This window comes from Acanthopagrus latus, chromosome 22 (genome assembly GCF_904848185.1).
Source record: "Acanthopagrus latus isolate v.2019 chromosome 22, fAcaLat1.1, whole genome shotgun sequence".
Lineage (NCBI taxonomy): Eukaryota > Metazoa > Chordata > Actinopteri > Spariformes > Sparidae > Acanthopagrus > Acanthopagrus latus.
Window position 1 is genome coordinate 21,746,890 of NC_051060.1, and position 19,876 is coordinate 21,766,765.

Genomic DNA, 19,876 nt, shown 5'->3' on the forward strand with positions numbered 1-19,876 from the left:
AAGTGTTGTTTCATGATTTAGTGACGTTAATAACTATACTGACATGTCCTGTGGATAATAATTCCAGTAACAGGCTGTCTTAATGTAGAAACTGTTCTTACAGAACAGCACAGAGGGCCCATAGAGAGCTTCATCACATGGTGCAACGAGCAGCCGGAGATCGAAATAAGCAAAACCAGTGAGATAAAGAGAGACTACTTCTGTTTCTCTATTAGGGTTAAAGTTAGTTCAGTGAGAGAAAACTATCAGATTCCTAGTACGTGTTCACATGCTTGGCCTATAAAGCTGATTCTGATATATGGGCTTTGAGGTTGACCTTTGACCTCAGTGAATGGTTACTCATGACATTAAAATTTCTTAAATATTTATTTTTTTCTCAGCTCTGCGTCACGATGAAGCACGCAAGGCTCCTTGGGTATTTGTGTTCCCAACTGTGCAGCAGATTGCTTTTAACACTTGGTGTGAACCACTGTACATATTGCATGAAGCACACATCCTGACTGGTCTGCTTTTTTTTTTTTTTTTTTCGAGGCTTCTGCCGAGTTCAGAGTCGGTGTTGATTGAAAAGCGAGTCCATTGGATTAACATCAGGAAATGATTTGTCTCTCAAACACCTTAATAGCATTTTGAAATGAAAAAGTATGCTGCTGCTACTTTGTGGTCTAACACATGTGGGTACTGGCTGAACATAAAATAAAATGAAAAATCTCCTCCCAGAGAGGATTTATTTTCCAATGCTGAGTATACAGTCCTACCTTGAACTCCAGCGCCCTGGTACAGAATAATTGCTGAGGCATACATTCACTTTTCTTTTCTTTTTTTTTTTTCCCGATCAATAGAGAGGAAAGAACACATAACAGAGAAAGTTAGAACCAAATAATACAAAAGATAGTGAAAGGCTTGAGAATGTCTAGATGGGTATTCGTGGGCTGGTATTTTACAGCGCTGAAGGATGAGCAAACACACAATCCTATGGAAGAACACACAAAGTCCCTCCAGCACACGCAAGCACAGAGGTCCACAGCTGTGGCCATTTATTATGGTTTGTTGAACACTAATGCTCACTGTGAATCCAACCAGATCCAACCTACTCAGTTCCTTGGACACAGTAGCTGCAGCAGCCTTAGATAACACCATGCATACCTACACTGTGTGTGTGTGTGTGGCTGTATGTATGTGTGTGTGCTCTGCATCTGTCTGTGCATCCTTGTGTGCCTCCACGTGCATCCATGCGTTCATACATGCAGTGTGTGCTTACGTGTCCTGAGGTGGATGTCTGTATGTGTGGCCACACACACGTGTGTGCATGAACAGTTGTGTTCATAAAACTGTGTCCTGGTCAAATATGTGTGCTTTACTGCCTATATTTGTCTATCTGCTGTGTGTGTGTGTGTGTGTTTTGTGGTGTGAGGTCAGTTGGAGTGCAGTGAGAAAAGTGTGTCATAAGGGAGGAGATACTTTGGTCCCTCCTGACTGCTGCTTTCAGCCAAGTGAAACACCAGCACTGCTGACGAATAACTGAAGCAGAAGCTCTCTAACCCCCCCCCCCCACTCATTGACAAACTTCTCAATGCACACACACACACACACACACACACACGCTCATTTTGTCCCAAGCAGTCGTACTAACACAGTGGTTCACACAGGCCGGAGAGTGCACACGCTTGCAGACACGAGCCACAGAAGCACATAGACACAGAGTTGCAGCAACAATTCTGCAGGACTTTGTAGGGAGAGTCTGACTCTCCTCCTCTCCTCTCCTCTCCTCTCTGAACCCACCATGTCCCCCCTCTCTCCCCCTGTGGCAAGTAGTTGCGACTGGGGCTGCACTACCTCTGTAGTCCCTGTTGGCAAACTGGTCCTTCGTCCTTCGGCTGCATGCCGTCCCTGTCCCGGCCACTTTTCACTCTGAGGCTGCCGAGCCATTTTTCGTTGTCGACCTGCCCGGCTCAAGTTCTGGTTCCAATTACGGCTGAACTATATGCACATACAGTAGGGTCGGAAAGTCTGAGACCATGAGTGAAGATCCTTCTATTTTGCAATTGTTTCAAATTTAATTACATTTTTTTCCATTACAAATGATGTTATAAGCTTAAGAGTGACAAGCTGAATTGTTGAAAAATGTCAAAAAATTGGGGAAATACCAAATACTAACACATTCTAGAATTCATGAACATTTTGAATAAAAGATTCAACTTTTTTTCCACTGGTGTTGTCACACTTTCCGACCCCTACTCTATATTGACAGATATTGCTATTGTGTTGAGTGAAAACAGGCGTTTCTATGTTTACATCTGGGGAATATGATTTGTAGGTCGAGGCATCAGTGTATCACTGCTTTGCTTGATTTATTAAAGTATGTTGGGACACACACACCTTTAGAACCACTGTATGCCCATCCAGGTGTGCTCACTGCCAGCATTCCTGACAGGCCTCCTCATGTTGGTTCAGAGCTCCTGTGCTAGAGTTGTAAACACAGACAGTCCTCTGGGAGTCTGCTTGCTACCTGCACAGCTAACTGAGCTAACCTGAACGAACCCGCTATGCTCATGATGTACAAAGACAACTGCGGGAGTAAGCGTCTGTTAGCGGTTACTCTTGTGATATGCTGCCCCCTATTTGTTTGGAGTGCAAAATCAACAGGTGACAAGTTAAAAGATATCATACCTTTTTAATTTATTTTACTGCGTATGTGTGTTTTTATATTTGCTATGTTGTGTACAGCACAGAGGGAGCGACGCAGCATTTCAATGCACCATGTAGTTATGTCGAGCATGTGACAAGCTTGATTGCACTTCAGGCAAGCAAGCTGTATGTAAACACATGATGGAAACAGACGGAGCCTAATCACGACTGCAAACACACTCCCTCTCAGCAGCATGTGTCAATAATAACGAGACATGTGTTTCGTATGTTTTTAAAGCAGCCATATTACAGATGTCGCGGTCCAAACAGCCTGAAAATGTTTCCATGAAGTTCTGTCGAGTTATTGATCAAAGAAAGTTCACGTAGAGGGATTGACTGTGAGTTTGTCAAAGGACCCCACATGACCCCCCTCGCACTTTGGTCAAGCCAGTAAAGTTACTCCTCTCTCGTGTTAAAACTAACTTTTTGGTCCAACCCCCTCCCCTCCATGTGGCGACACACAGAAGGATGCACACCAGCACACACGCTCAAACAGAGCTGCGGTGAGAATTTACACAATGCTCACATACTGTAGCTGCATGACCGGCCGTAGATTTTTTGTTTGGTTGTGGTGAATGAGGCAGCCAGTGCAGCGTAGTGGTACAAATACAGTAAACACATTTCCAACCAGGCAGGGAAGTTGTTTGAGTCGGAGGGGCCGTCCCCAGCTGAGCCGGCTGACTGAGAGTATTGGGCCACGGTTCTGACAGGAACAGACCCTGGGAGAGGGAAACATGCTTGGAGATGCGCACTTTAAGGGGGTTGTTGCAGTATTTATTTGTGCGAAAGCGGGGGAGAAGAGAGGGAATATGACATTTTATTGTGTTTGTGAGTTTGCATTTTCTGGTAGTGTCCTGCGTGCGTGGATTGGAGCGGTGTATATACTGTTTATGTGTATGTGCATGCATATAGTAGCTTGTCTGCAGCGGTGTGTAATGGTGTGTGTTCATTAGGACTTGCCTTGGAACAGAATATATAATATACTGTAATGGCATGTCTTGAGCAAGTGCTTTAACTCTCCTTGGCGCCCTTTAATGGGTTGCTTAAAAAGAGGGAATTGATTTCCTGGTTTCTGCCCCGGAGATGCTTCCGTGTAGCACCAAGGGCTACTGTAGCATTACATGTTTCTCAGTTCCTGTGTGGGTTTGTGTGTGTGTGGATATGTGTGTGTGTGTGTCGAGAGCCGGAGCAGTGGGAGACAGGAGTTGAGAGAAAACAGAGTCTGAGAGAAGGGAGACTTTGCAGAGAGAGGGGAGAGTTTAGTTTCTCCCCAGCTCTTTAGAGTTTCCCTGGCGAGTTGGCTGGCAGCTTGTTTGCTGGCGAAGCAGCAGGAGGAGCAGCAGCAGTCGGAGGTGGAGAGATTGCGATAAGCCCCTTCAGAGGCAGACAATAGACGCTATAATGCTGCTGGAATTAACGACTGGCATTCCATCGTTTCTCATCTGATTAAGACCCAGTGACAATCTTCTTGCTACAGTCTCTAGTTGTCACCAGCAATGACTAATGAACTGTGATATCCTGCTCCTCTCTCTCTCTTTCTCTCTCTCCCTCCCTCTCTCCTTCTCTTTCTCCGTGTCTCGCTCTCTCTTCACTTCACGCTCTATCGATTATTGAAATACTCTCCGATCCCTTCCATTCTTAACACGCCCTCGCAGCTTCTCTCTCTCTCTCTCTCTCTCTCTCTCTCTCTGCCCATTTCATTTGCCCGTCTGCCTCGCTCGCTCGCTCTCCTCCCCGCGCTCCCCTTTATCTTGTACCATTCATTTGGCTAATTTGATATTTGGAGTTGATAGGGCTCTGAATGGAGGCCTGTGTTTTCACATACATTTGTCTCCATCTCCCGATCTCTCATTTCTCCCATCGTTCCTTCTCTCTCCCTCTTTCTCTTTCCCCTCTTCCTCCCTTTTTCAGTGCAGCGATAATGAAATCAGGCTCCAGCCCTTCATCTGTATTAGCGGCATTTGCGGGTCTAAGAGAGACTAACAGCCTGCTAATTCTCTGCCTCTGATTCGTTAAATTGACAGACATTTGCATAATTTAGCTGCCTGCTTTCTCCTCCTCAAAGGTTGCCTGCAGACGCTTCTGTCATTGAACGGAATTGAAAGCTGTCAGCATAATGGCTTGTTTGATCAGATTCTGAATATTTGTTTAGAGATCGGTGTAAGAATTACAGAAATATGCCTCCAAAATGCCATTCATCTCAAAGGAAACCGAATTGATCGGCCACACAGAAAGTTAAATGTTTTTTTTTTTTGTTTCTTCCCCTCTGACAAGTTAACCTGATTATTTGAAAAGTTTTTTGCACCTCCCTGCTTCGCCTCTCTTTAAAGGACGCTACAGTATTCGCACACACCCACTCTTTCCCTCGAAACTGCGCTGATGTGTCGGAGGAGGAAGGGTTTCGTCTTCTTCTGTGATTCTGACAGATACGTGCGGTGGCGGCGCTCTGCGGCATCTCTTTCACCGTCTTCCTTTTGAGCTGCTGGTGTCTGAAGGCTCACAGCGCTTCCAGTGAATAATGTACACATGCACGGTCACGTGCACAAGCCGCATGAGCTTGCAAAAACACACACACACACACACACACACTTCGACATCGGCGGATTCGCACAGATCAAGCCTCTCACTCTCTTGGCTTCTTAAACGGCGTGCATACAGGTGTTCTATTAACCTTGCAGGCTGACAGTGTCTCTAGGTAGCTTCATTACCTTCAGCATGATTAGCTCCAAACTAGACTGTTGCTTTGAGGTCTCACACACACACACACACATCCACACACACCGCCTTCCCTCCCTCCCTGGCCTCCATTGTCAGAGGGCACCCGCTATGTAGTCATGCTTTTCACCATAGATAAGTGGCTGTGTGAGAGAATGAGAAGGTGTGTGTGTGTGCGTGTGTGACACACTCCCCCCGCCTCCATGCATTAATGAAGAGATGCGGCACCAGGTGCCCTCTGTAAGAAAGAGACAGGGAGGGAGCCCAGTCGAGGAGGTGGAGGAGGGGATCTGTAATGTGGTTTGGCATTTTAGCGGCCTCCTTTTCCTAATGGCGCTTCGGTCTCGCTGGGATTATCCAGCCGGCACGCTGTGTCACGGTCGGTAAACTGCACTGTGCCGGAGGGAAAGGGCGTGCTGAGAGGGGACAGGGGTTGCAAGGTGGAAGTGCCAGGAGAGAGCGGGAAATGTTCTCAAAAATGCCCGGAGGTATGCAACCTTTATCAAAGTGAAGGAGCCTGAGGGAGCGCATGAAATAGCGGGGCCCCCTTAACCCCTCGCCCTGCGCACGGGCTTCAGAGGGAATGAGCCGTACAGGGGGCGGAAAGTGTGAGCCAATGTCAGCTGATAACAACTGAACAGAAAGGATGCTAACTGCAAACAGTCTTGCACAATTAATGGATCATCATCGTAGGCGAACTGTCGTAAAAATTCAGATGGTCCCATCAGCGCTCCTTGTTATTCTGAATTCAACTTTACAGGACAATTAAAAAAAATGGCTCCAGAGAAAGCACTTTGCCCTACTTGAATGTTCTGGGGGGACTACTTGAAAAAGTGTTCCACTCTCCTCTGATGAAAAATGTCCGTAGGAATGTATAAAGCCGCACTGCCTCCAGAGAGCGGTCTGGCATTTTTGTTTTACTGACGTCCCCGCCAGCCCGGCTTTTACAATACCTGTAAATTATTGCACTGCTCCGAAGGCCCTCCCCCCCTCCTCGCCACTTTTTTCCTCCTCTGTCTCATCCCTCTTTGTTTCCTCAACTTTCTTCCGTTGGACCTCCCGCACAAATCACGTCGCTGTCTTCCAGCAGCCTTAACATTTAGCTCCACAGCCACACAAGCACACAGGCGGCAGGTGTATCTTTTGCCCGTTAATATGTTTTCCCATGCTGGTGCTGTCATAGCTCAGGTCTAAGTCCATCCATACATAGTGCATGAATTCATAGTAGCTGATGTTTTTCACTCCATCCCCACTGCCGTCTCCAGCTCATCTGCTCTTTCCACCGCTCCCACAGAAACCAGAGCTGACCCCTCACAGCATATCAAATTCTACATTTCACAGCTGTTTTTTTATTTTTTTTACACAGACAGTGCTGAGCACAGGGAATATTACCCACATATTTATTCCTCTCTGGATGCAGGTTTTCTCTTTCGAATTTGCTCTTTGCATGCACGGCCATGTTTGTTGCCACCAGAGGTCAAAGTGCCACCGAGCCATTCCTATTTGCTTTGCATGTGTTCCATTAGCATCGATTCCCCATTCTACGCGAAAAGTGCAGTTAATACCAGGCAAGTAGCTCGGCTTGTTTTATTTATGAACATGTGCCCGTGGAGACATCCATTATCTTCAGGTTTTTTTTTTTCCACAGAGCCCCAGTGTAGGAAGTGGAAGAGGAGTGTTAGAATCCCAAACTGTTTTCACCGTGTGATTTAAGCACATTTCCTCATACGGGACCCAGCGGCTTCGTGCATTACGCCAGAACTATACCATGTCTCATATTTCAGCCGTGGGAAAAAAAAAGTGCGGTTCAAACAGTTCGTATCTCGCATTGGAAATGAGAGGTGGTTTGTTAAAAGCCTTCTTACATCGGAGCGGTGACAGATCCTGTGCCGGCCATGGCAGTCTCCTTTGACGCCAATACGAAGATAAGCCGTCTCTCATTTGATGCCGATGAAACGGAGGCAGAATGGTTAGTCTGGGCCGTGTGTCATGGGTTCTGTCGAGGACAAAAGGGCGAGGACTTAACACAGATCATTAGAGCCACACGTCATTAAAACGTGTTGCGTGAAATCCGAGCAGCAAAAAAAAAAAGTCTTTTTAAAGAGCCGCGATTGTGAGCAGGGTGTGCGCCTCATCGACGTCAGCGGTAATGTGCAGCTCTTTGTGGTCAGCTAATTAAGATGAAATTGAGTGAATTGATTGGAGCGGTGTTTGTGCCGCATTTGCTTCAGCGCCGTCACAGTCGGAGAAGAAGTACGACTGTGGGAACAAAGAAGAGATGAGAGCAGCCTTGGTCTGTCAGCGAGGTGACGAACCCATCAGATGCTTTCATCTGCAGTCAGACGCCGAAAGCTGGTTCCCTGTATTTACATTAATTACTTACAGGGAAGGCGATCATGACAGGAGTGAGCACCAGATGCTGTTTTTCTATTCAAAATGAATAACAGCAGTGGATGGACAGAATTGAAGGAGGTTCGGCACGAAAAGGTCTGTTGAAGGACTTCATTAATTAACAAAGTACAGTACATGGAATCCCTCCCAAAATCTGACTACACAAAAGGAAAACTGGCACAGACCGTACAGGTGGAGTTATTTGATTATACACAGAGGTCTCTGGTGGCGGGATCGCAGCAACAAAAGCTACGCCGAGACTCAAATGCCCAGCGTTAATTACTCTGACGGAACTTGAGCTCTGCTTTGTTTGTATCACAACAAGTCAGAAATTAGCAGCTCTGTGTGAACCGCGGTATGTGTCCATCTCCAGGGAACCGTCACTTCTTCAGCCCGACTGTTGCTGTTTGTTTTGTTTATGTTTATGGCGGCGATGTGAATCTGAGCCGGAGGGTCAAAGTGAGTCACACACAAACCATCTTAGCAGCGACTCACATGAACCTACATGAATGTGTCGGACTGATGTATTTGCTGTTTTCTTTATCCATTATTGTTCCCAGTCCAAGGTTTTGTTTTCAAAATGCCAGTGACGGTACAAAACACATTTTCTTATATAAGAATCTGTAACAAGGGAATGTTTTTTTTGTTTCTTTTTTGTTTTTTTTATTGAAAGTACGGCTGAAACTAGTCATTACTCTTATTGAGTCCTTGAGTATTGTGGTCCATCCAGTGTCAGAAACATTTTAAAAAATGCCCCTCAAAGTTTCGCTCCTTTTGTCCACCAAACAGTCCAAAACTAAAAGACACATTTATTATCATGACTGGCAAAGAAAAGCAGTAAATCCTTGAAGAAGCCGAAGCCAACAATGTTCTTTTTTACGCTTTTTGCTTGCGAAAAGGACTAAAATGATTAATCTGAATAGTTGGCGACTAATTTTCCCCGAATGACTTCGTAGCTCTAGCAGAAAAATGCCTTTAGATGATAAATCAATCATCGAAAACAATCAATGCCATTAATGTCTTTCAGCTGATTGATTATTTATGACCTCTGGCTGACCAACGGCCCCTTAGATTGAGTCTCGTTTCTGAAGCGTCAGTATTTGAAGGTGAGACTCCACAATCGACCTCCTCTCTCCAGGAAGTTGCATTTTTTGTGGTTTTAATGCAAAGCTTACATTATCTAATCTTTATAGGCAGCCTTGTTTAGTATAACATTTGGTATAAGTGAGTTAAACCTACACATTCGGATCACATCCAGCGTTTTCTCTCATCAGCTTGTACCGACCAAGAAACTGAAGCCAGGTCTTTGGTGTTCAATTTCAGACCCTCTACATTTGAGCTACCTACAGTAACAGGCCATTTCTTGTGAGAAACTGTTCCTCCAGACGGTCATTACTCATTTCATTGTCACTTCTACAAATTGTGTTCAGGCTTAGAATTTTTTTCCTCATATCGTGTCATCTGTCGAGTGTTAAAAAACGAGGCTGATTACTAATAAAGGGCCGATCGCTCCACCTGTATCAGGCGCCCCACCTGGAATCGACGTGCACTTCTGACAGCCGTCCAGTCGTGCATTGACACTATGTGTCACCGGGTCTCATCATAGACCGGTCTGGCGCTTCCATTTAGCTCATACATTTATCTCCATTTGCCCATCCATTAATCTCCCTTTACTGTAACCCATCCAGGCTACTGGCTATAGCCAAAGCAGATGAGACGCCCCATTACTTATTTAACACCACTTTAAAGGGGGACCCAAGTCAATTGAGAAGCCGCTCTCGTTTACGGTAACAACATTTGCCGAGCCGTCTCAAACACAGAGCGGGCAAAGATGAGATTGAGCGAGATGGAATCAAGTCAATAAAGACACGGAGGATGATGTGCCCCGCGGTCAGATAGTTAAGTGAAGGTCAACCTGCCGGGGCCACCGTGTAATCTGGTGGCTCTCCGGACGGTGACAGGCAGACAGATTTCGTGAGGCCAAGGTGGAAAAGTTCCCTGGCCTTCAATATCCCCTAAATCGATGTGACCAGAAGAAGAGAGGGATGGTTTTTACCCCTGTAATGAAATTCTCATATTATAGTGGATCCTTGTACTGAGGGGGGTCAGGTTTTGATGCATTGAGTGCTCATGAGAAAGGACACACGATAAGGGGCTTGTGGGAAAGTGAGCGGGGAGAAGAGGGACAAGGCTCTCCAACCAGCCAGCCAGACTTTTTTCTTTTTGTGGTGTGTGTGTGTGTATGCGTGCTCGAGTGTGTGTTTCTTGGGATGGGACAGCACGGACACTTTACCCAACCTAATCATGATTCCCCTCTTTTATCTGAGTGCAGACCAACTGTCCAGGCCCATACATCACAGCTCCCCCAGCACACCCTCTCACACACCCACGACTCCCCCACTCTCTGTCTTCTGTTTCCCTTCTCCCTCCCTATATATTGCCGTGTATCACCCACTGACACTCTGGCAACATATTAAAAAGAGGGATAGTGGCTGCTCTCTGTTATTGCCAGGAAAGTGATTTACCATGGGGCCACATTCCCACAATATTGATTAAAGAACGTGTGTGTGTGTGTGTGTGTGTTTGTGTTTCACCTTTTCTCCATCTCCATGGGCTTTCTCATTTTCCCTCTCTGTCATTGCCTTCCCTCCTTCTCTCGCTTCTTCTTCTCTCCTTTCTCTCCCCCTTTTATCTTTCACTTCACTTCCGCTATCTCTGATGTTGCCCAACAACCTCCACCACTTCCCTCCATTTCTCTACCTCTCTCTCCCTCTCTCATCAACATTGGCTCCGGACTCATATGGCTGATTGTGTGTGTGTGTGTGAGAGAGAGAGTACAGCTGAGGCATGGGTAAGGAAGAAGACGAAGAGGAGGGAGGAAGGGAGGGAGGGGAGAGCCGGAGAGTGAAAATAAGAGAGACAAAGACGGGGCGAGAAAGGAGAGAGGGAAAAAAAAACAAAAAAAAAAAAAACGACCTTTCCCACTGTAATTCTGTGTGTTGTAGCTGAGGCGCAATTCATTTATTCAGATAATCACAAGCGAGGAAAATGCAGCACTTCAGGTTTGTGGCACATTTAAAATTCTTCAGTTGTCTTGTGCTCATGATTTTTCCATGTGCTCAAGGAGAATCAGAAATAAGACCCTCCAGTACTCCTGTCACACTGTAAAACCATGTGTGACAGGCTGAACGGAGTACTGAACTAATGGATATTGTCATTATTAGTTCACCTATGGGTTATCATTTCATTATTTACTCTAATAATACTCTATATAGAAGTTCTCAGAGCCCTATGACATCTTCAGACTGCTTGTTTTGTCTAATCAACAGTCCAGATCCCCAAAGATATTAATTTTACATTTGAATAAAACTGAGCAGAAAGTAGAAAATCATCACATTTTTCCAGAGATTGTCATCAATATTGTATCCCAGTAACTTTGGTGAAGGCCTAAAATGTCTTGCCAACTTATGAAATACACCAAACTGACCAAACATGGTACTATCATCACTACGTGCTTAACTAGGATGATGAACATCGCTAACCTACAGCGCGTTAGCATTGTTGTTGAGAATATTTTAGCGTGTTTTCTGTACTTAATGCTAATGTGCTGACTGATGCCAAACATTATACACAGTTAACAGCATGTTAGCTGTTATTGTCTCAAGGCTCAAGACCAAATAAAGACAAAGCGAATGACATTCCTATTATTCCTCCTAGCTACTTTGTGCTGAATGCAAATATTATCATAAATGCTAAACAACTGCATGTTAGCACTATTGGTGAGAATATGTTTTATGCTTACCTAAGAAAATTCATCATGAGGGTGAAACCAAGTTCATTCTTGTCAGCCATAACGATACATTTAGTGCTAATTAGCAAACATTATCTTGCATTGTCATTAAAGCAAATCTGTTGCCTCTTAGGAAATATGTACAAAACTATACTTTATGTTTAGTGCTAACTATTGTTATGCTAATGTTAGTAAGAAAACAGTCTGCATGTTAGCATTGTCATTATGAATATGTTATAATGCTAACATGTCATCTCAAAGCCTTTTATTAATTAATTGACTTTTATGCTAAATTTCTTATCAAGATCTTTTAATAAATTAATTATCTGCCATTTGATGAACTCTTGTGCATCGTAACATTTGACCCCATCAATTTGAGAAACGCTGTCACAACTGTGACATTGACGCTAGTGCACAGAAATGCTAGTTTCAAAATAGTTTTCTCACTCTTAGACCTCTTTCTCTCAGGTTTCTACTTCCATCAGGTGCAAAGTAAATGGTAATGAATATCATTTGAACCACGGTGGCATTTAATGAAGTGCCGATCCCTAATAGACACGGCAGCTCACTAAATCTGGCCAGTGTCCGACCTTCATCCAACCTGGCGATTACATGTTGGATGGATCGACCCATTTGGGTTTAATTCACTCCGTCACTGTGACAGGGGTATAAAACTATACTGTGACCGAACACATTCCCCCAGTCGGTACCTCTCCTACAATTTAGTGTATGCCTCATTCTCCTTATCATTACCTCTCCTTCCCCCTTTCTTTTTTTTTCTCTTTTTGGTCATTTCAGTGGCCCCTCTATTTGTTCATTCCACTTGCCTAGGCTGTCTCCTGGGCCATTAATCTATACCGCTCCAACCGCTCCTCTGGGCCAGCCCGGGCTGCGGCGCCACTCACTGTGCGCTCTGAAAGGCCACTGTGTTCATACAGATATGAAACGACGGACAGAGACAGAGAATAGCTTTTAGAGAAAGCACCCAGAGACATGAGATAAGTGGAGAGAAAGAGAAGGATATGAGGAGAAAGGAAAATGCACTTGCCGTCCCCCCCCCTCCTTTCCCTTTTCATGTCATGTAAGGCAGAAGTGACAGAATCGTGTATTTGAGAGAGTGAGATGATGTTGCCCCGAACAACTGCACTGAGGTTACTGTGGCGTCTGCCCTTTTGAAAAGGTTGAGATTTGAGGAGATTAATATGCTGTTGGATCACACTGGGGGATTTCTGGCTCGCCTGGAGCTGGCCTGGACACGCAGCAGCCGTCAGTGGTGACGGGGGACTCAAGCAGATGGCCTGGCTTAATCAGGGAGAGAGCACTGTCCTGCATGTGCGTTTGTGTGTGTGTGTGTGTGTGCGTACACCTGAGTTTGGACCAGTGTTTGCGTGACTTGGAGTAAGGGAATGTTGGTGTGCGTACTCCAGAAAGGCGCGTACGTGCTCCACAGATGCTCGTGTGTCTTGGCTTTGTCAGTAAAAAACAATGAAGAGATGCGGCAGACTTGGCAGTGAGGACCGCCTGACTCCAGGCTCTGTCACTAACCATGATAGAAAGTATTGGAGCCGACTGAGATGGGAATTTGGTGCACAGCACATCTGAACTCTGTTTAGCTCCAGCTTTAATGTAATTGACTCTCTAAGAAAGAAACGTTGCTCTCTGATTTATTAGATATTTCCCCGCACCGTGCCATTTCAAGTTCAATCTATAAACAGCCCCGTTTATCCAGCTAAGTACACAAAACAACCATCTCGTCTGAAAAATGTCTCTGAACAGTCGTCCTCCTGTGTGTTTTCAAATGTTAACACTTCAGAGAACGTCGTCTTTTAATGCCATTGCTCAGGGGGAAAATGTAAGAACTCATTAAGAGTCACTTCTTTTTAAATTTAATTTGTATGTAATCACACGATCAGTCAGTTCGTCTCTCTGTTGTCCGTGATTCATTTCGCGTTTGCCGCTTTTCAGATTGAAGGTTGACCTAATGTTTAGAGTTCAACAAGTTGTCACCAGGGAGCGCAGCGCGACAACCAGGTTGTTACTGTTGTCTGAAGTGTCTCTTGGGGGGGGGGGGCAGCGTGTCCTCACCCAGAGGACCGGAGCTCTATTCCCTCACCGACAGAGACTCCGCCGCTAAACTATCAGCTGGCCTCGAACTCGGATGCGGCCGAGCTTAGAGAGAGACAACCCAGTACGACGGAGATTAGGGAAGTTGTAGTGCAGTGTATATAGTGTGTGCTGTGGTGCAGTGACAGCAGTTGTTGAAAGTCAGAGAGTGCCATTTGCTCACCCAGTGTTTCCTCAGACAATCTGGGGGTTTCAAACCAGTGAGCTTTCCAGTCGTGAGCACAGTCCCTGCTGTAAGGAGCCGAGGCTTAGCGTTCTAACAAGGGGCCGGTGTAAGCCGTCATTTCCTACTCATTTCCTCTTAAAAGTAGACTCCGCAAGAACATTTAATAAAGCTTTTTAATAATTGCTGCTAAGGAACGAGGAGTCTTGATTGGTGGCGGGATTTTCTACTTGGCTGAGCCACCCTGTTAGTGCTACAGTATGGTCAGTGCGTACGGATCTTTTTATTTTCATACAGTATACTTTTTTAAAGCCTCCAGATGGAAATTCTCTTCCTGCCCGCCGGTCGAGGTGCAGGGTCAACCAGCAAGACTGGAGTCTCTAGAGCGAGTAGGGGTTAAACTTCTTGCTCAAGGGCTCTTGGACTGGATCAATCCTTGGGCCCCTCCAGTCTGAGGGTGACCCCTCTACCGGCCCGGTTGTGCGAAAAGTCAAATATGCATCTCCATGCAAAGGGAGGGGTGGACATCGATGCCGAGCCTTTGTTGCTTCGTGGGGTGGGGGTCGGGGGGGCGGGTCATGATACCGTCCAGCCCTGCAGCATCTCCGTGGTAATAACGGGAAGTGTGAAATCAAAGACGTGCAGGGCATCTCCATGGCGACAGAGGTGATGTCACGACTCTCCGTAGCCGAGGATGCAACCACATGCCGCGGCAGCTTTTTATAGCGCAGGCCGGTCGGCTCGCAAACTTCTCCGCTGTAAATCACTGTCACTGTACTCACTGCTGTCGCCCGTCTTCCACATTGTCTCCCTTCTCTTGTTCCCGTTTAATTCTCTCGGTCTCTTTTTCGCTCTCCTCTTTGCCGCTCTGTCTCTGTTATTGATGTCTGTATCTCTTGATCTCTCCTCCAGCTTGGCCGTGCACTCTAAGCCGGTGGTGTTGAAAGAGATGGATGCTCGCTGCCCTCAGTAATCTCCGCAGCAGCCATTTAGATAATTAAGTCACTATTCTTGCACTTGCCTTGTGTCCCGCTACCAGCGCTGAGCTGCATACGTCACATACTGTATAAAAATAGTATATACTCGCACGCAAGTGTCACAGTAGTGTGTAATGCAGCAGCCCACAGAACATGTTAGGGTTTTTTAGTTTTTTTTTTTTAATAATGTGTGTGTTTTTGTGTGTGGCTTCAACAGTGAGAGGTGTTTGTTTTGATGCCGTTGTTGGTTTTTATTTAGAGAACAGAGAAATCCGCAAAAGGATGCAGCGGGGAGAGAAGAGGCGACAGCTGCCGTGGGCCGCAGAGACTACACACTCGCACAAACACACACACACACACATGCACGTGAAATAAACATGCTGCGTGATTGGCGTCTGGAAATCTGCCGCTCCCACACCCCGTAGAAAAAGCATGCAGAAATGCTGGATGGGAGAGTGTGCGCACTAGCCCCAGGGTTTTTCTCCAGCTTTATGTCTTGCCGTTGTGATAATGTGGCGTTTTGTTGAAAGTCGGTGTTTTAATTAACTGAGCTGCAGCGTGCGGCGGCGGAGGTAGCGGTGCCTCTCTGTTCCTCAAGCTAATCACACACTGACAAACCAAACGCTGGCAGGGTGTTACTAACTCGGTCTTTGCAATATTTCATGAGGCCGTGGTCGCTTCTGTCCACGCCGCAGCCAGCGGGGGTGCTGACAAGTTTGGACCAGAGAATGACCCATGTTGTTTTTGTCTTTCCGAAAGTGAAAACAGAACGCGTGCGTGTTCTGACTGCAGCAAACAAGCTGATTGGAAACCCTTGCATCAGGTCACATCTCCCCCACACAAACACACATACACGACACATGCATGCACACACACACACACAGACAGACTCTCCCTCCCTCACATTTGGAGAAAGTTTTACTTATTAATGCTCGGCTAAAAGAATTGTGCTGATGCACACTGACGGGGAAATTTGCTGTCAGTGGAGCAGGTATATGCAATATTTCTTAATCTCAAGAAAAAATAACCCTTAGCCTCGGTTCCTTTTTATTTCTCCTCTCTCTGTCTACTTTATTCACCACGTCCCGTATTTTATTCACTTTGAATGGTATGGCCTTTGCTTGCGCGCTTTATCAAAGGGAAGAAGATCGGGAAAGGTGTCTGTCTCTGGCAAAATGAGGCAGTGTGTGCATGTCACCCACCAGTGTTTCATCCATCAAGGTGTCAGATTAATGTACAAAGTGCCATCTCTAACAATCATCTCCTGTGAAACCTCTGTGGAAATTCTAATAGGCGGATGAGATAAGGAGGTGGATTCAGATTAGTGCTAGATCTGCTCAGAATGACTGTTGCCTGCCCCGTGGTTTGGGATTACTCGCCTTCATGTTCCTGTTTAAGTTAAGTCAGCCTGGATGCCTGTAATAAGGCTATTTTCATTCTGGATGTTGCCTTAGCTGGTTTTGAGATTTTCTCTATTTTCCTGAAACACTTCTTGACTATGTGGTGTCTCTGGATTCCACTCAGAGCACTAATGAGCTGTAGGAATTGTACCAAAGTGCTAATTCCCGTCATTCCGCAGGTATTAATTGAATCTATTAATGCCAGGAATACATCCCAACAATAGATGAGTTGGTTTCCATGACAGCAGGTAGCTGCATTCATCTCTTCTTCTTCTCATCCCTGAAGAGGGCCCTTTCACTTCCTCTCTGCAGCCCCCATGCCTCGTCCTCAACACATATATACACACAAATAGTGTCTGAACTCACGAGGAAGACACAAAACTTCCTTTCCTGTGTTTGCCTTTTCCTCCAGTTTCCGCTCTGTTGTTCTTGTGTTTTTTTTGTGCTTCTTCTGGAACATCAGTTCAGTTTCTCCTGTAACATGTCCTTAAGAGGGGGATGCTAAAAATACCCAGAAAGCCCTGGTTCTTTTCTGCCAGATCAGTTTGCTTCATCAATCAATATTTCACAAAAATTCCACGGGGGGATGGAAAAAACAATAGAAAAACTAAATATGCTTGAAAGAAGAATCATGAAATATAGGAAGTATTTCCATGTGTGTATGCATAGAGCATACATTTCAGATTAGTGTCATTGCAGAGGGCGTCTTCATCATCTGGCATATCTTGGGCGTTGTGGACTCTAGCCGAGGAGGAGAATTTATAAAGCCTGAGACTCTGTTTCGCCTTGCTCCGGGCTATTCCTGTACCGACCGTCTCTACCATTATTTAAAAATCAGGATGAATATCTCTGTTGTCCTGGAGGAACTGTCAGCACATTTACTGGTGTGCAGCTGCATCGGTGTGTATGCGACGTGCGCGCCAGCAGGCATTCGTCTGTGACAGTTTTAGCGTGTGTGTGTGTGTGTTGGTGGTTGTCTGTGGGCGTCTCCCACGGGGCCGTTCATTTACAGCAATATCTTGTCCTCGTAAAGTTACAGTATGCCTACTTTCCCTGGCCCTCATTTGTCCCATCAGCGCTCGCTGATGGACGAATTGATCATTAGCACTGACTTGTGAGTGTAGCAGGTGGCTGTGTGTGTGTATGTGTGTGAGTGTGTGAGTGTGGTGAAAACTGGGCTGTCACTGGGTCAATATAAGTAAACACTACTACAGATTGGAAATGGAGCCCTTCCTCTTGGGGAGTATCTGTGGCGGGCGGAATAGCGGGGAGGGTATTGAGCGCAGGGCAGAATGTGCCAGCAGAGCAAACATCACACCCGAGAACAGAAGTATGACACACAACCCGCCCCATCCCACCCTGATCCCATCCTTAACACCCTTCTCTCCATTTCAGTCTGCACACACACACACACACACACACACACACACACACACACTCTCTCTCAACTGCTGTTACATCTCATTTGCTCGCTCGCTCACACTGTCTCGCTGCCTCTCCGTCGCTACCACGTTCTGTCCATCTGTTCCACTCCCTCTTTCCTCACGTCTATCTGCGGCTCCCCGCGTATTCCCACATGGCTTTGTTAACGCAGCTCTGTCACACACACCCGACATGCTGCGTGCCGCCTCGGAGTGACAGATGCTGTTCTTTAGGGTGTGCGTCTTGCGTTCCCACCTGTCATGCAACTTTTTATTTTGGCTAATCACTCCGCCGCCACTCGGGATCTGAAGTCATCGAGGACTCCTGAAAATGCAGGCTTACGGACCTGCACGGGAGCTCGCAGGAACGCGCAGGGCGTCTCCATGGTGATAGCGAGGAGGTCACGATGATGTCAGTTACAGTTGACCCCCCTGCATGCACAGCGACATTAGCACACTCCCACACACTCTTACTTCTCCTCCTCTGCTCCTGGGCTGCATCTCTTTCTCTTTGTCTTCGTTACGTACGTACACTCCCACACCATCTCACTTTCCGGTGTCAGTTGCACGTGCAGCTGGAACATGGTAGGCTGGCCGCTGATTCTGACGCATCAGTGGTGCTAGAATAGCTGTTTTTTTGAAACGGGAGTCTCTCTCTCACACACACACACACACACACACACACACACTCCTCTGCAGCTGACTGCCTTTAACTCATGACGTGACTGACAACACAATGGAGATGCCAGTCAGTCAGTCTGTCAGCCAGTCAGTCAGCTCATTAGGTTTGATTGCTGACACGGTGTTTCTCACTTTCTTTTCCGCCTCTTCTGTGCCCGTTGGAAACCCGATTCTTGTTGTTACTCCACCAGGGGATTAGTGATTTTTAATCATTTGTTTAGATTTTCATCCGTCTGCAGAGAATTCTCAGTCATCAGCTATTTTAGATCGGAGCCGGCGTCAGAAAATAGCATTTGGCGTGGGAAAGTCTGATACCTTCAGGTAAGATTATTAACACACTGACAGGATTGCAGGAGCTGAAGAGCCTCGTTAATTGCTGTAGGGTATGACTGAAATGCTGTCATTAGTTTCTTATGAAATTGAAAAAGCTCTTAAGAAGGTTGGCTTAACATGCAAGCCTTGCAGCAAAGGTTATCATCTCTCCTTCTGAAAGACTGTTGTTTTGTCCAGGGCTGACAGTGACTTCATTGGATGTGAAAGAAAATGGGCAAATCTTTATTGGCACCTTCTCCCTAGAGCGGAGCAACGCAGAGCAAAGTGTCATTGTAGATGTGATGTATTTGAGTGTTTATCTGGTCTGGCAGAGTCCACAGGTGTGTTGGGTGTTGGTTTCCACAGGCGCCTCTGAGAGCAAGATTTCTTTTATCACCCTCTTATACTTACCCCTCGCAGACACACATGGCACACACTCCCAGCCTCAAGGTAATGTGACTTCATGTATACCAACACGCACGGAGCGGCACGCACGCAGACTTTGGAGGCGTTGCAGAAACACACTTGTGAAGGAGGGAATTTAAGTGCCTGTAATTAGTAGCTTAAATCCTGCTGTTTACCGAGGACCATAAATGCAGTGGGATTTGTCTCGGTGACACTCGTTCTGCGGGGATCAGGTGCCAGCCTCCGGTTACTCTGTACATACTGGCATGCAAAGTGCAAGGATGACAGGAATTAACTTACAGGATTGTGCACATATTGAAATGTAGTGCCAAGATTGTGAAAATGCCACTCGGGTAAGTGAGTGGTGGAATTCGAAGCTCGGTAATGCGAGAGGCTCCTCCTCGTATCAACATCAACATTTGTCGTTCGCATAAACCACTTAAAACAACCCACGTTTATGTCAAAGGAAGGCGGAGGATGTATCATGACATTTGGATTGGTTGTATAACACGAGATGTTAACAATTCTGCAATGATTATGTTCTTTACCAAGGTATCACTTTAATGTTGTGTAGTAATGCTGTAAGTTGTAAAAGCAGGACAACATTTCTAAAATATTTGTACTGGCATTTTACCATATTCCCAGTTACCATATCAAAGCATGCGGTCCATTAAATGAAATCTACTTAATCAAGAAATAAACCAGTCCAAGAGTCAGGGGAAACAGTGGTGTATTTTAAGATTTAGTTCACACCAATCAAGCAGGTGATAATCTCAAACCTGCCCATCCACTGATTAGATAGATGCTGCAGG

General features: G+C 45.9%; 1 protein-coding gene across 9 annotated transcripts in view; it reads left to right on the plus strand.

Annotated features, from left to right (window-relative positions):
- LOC119012548 (kelch-like protein 29) overlaps positions 1-19,876 on the plus strand; it is a 224,580-nt gene that overhangs the window by 51,035 nt on the left and 153,669 nt on the right. The window contains exon 1 of one of the 9 annotated variants that reach the window (XM_037086477.1): positions 18,400-18,668. The exons of the other annotated variants lie outside the window; for them this stretch is intronic. The gene's annotated coding sequence lies outside the window, so the exon portion shown is untranslated. Of the gene's footprint in view, positions 1-18,399; positions 18,669-19,876 lie in introns of those variants that run through there. 9 annotated transcript variants of the gene reach the window in all.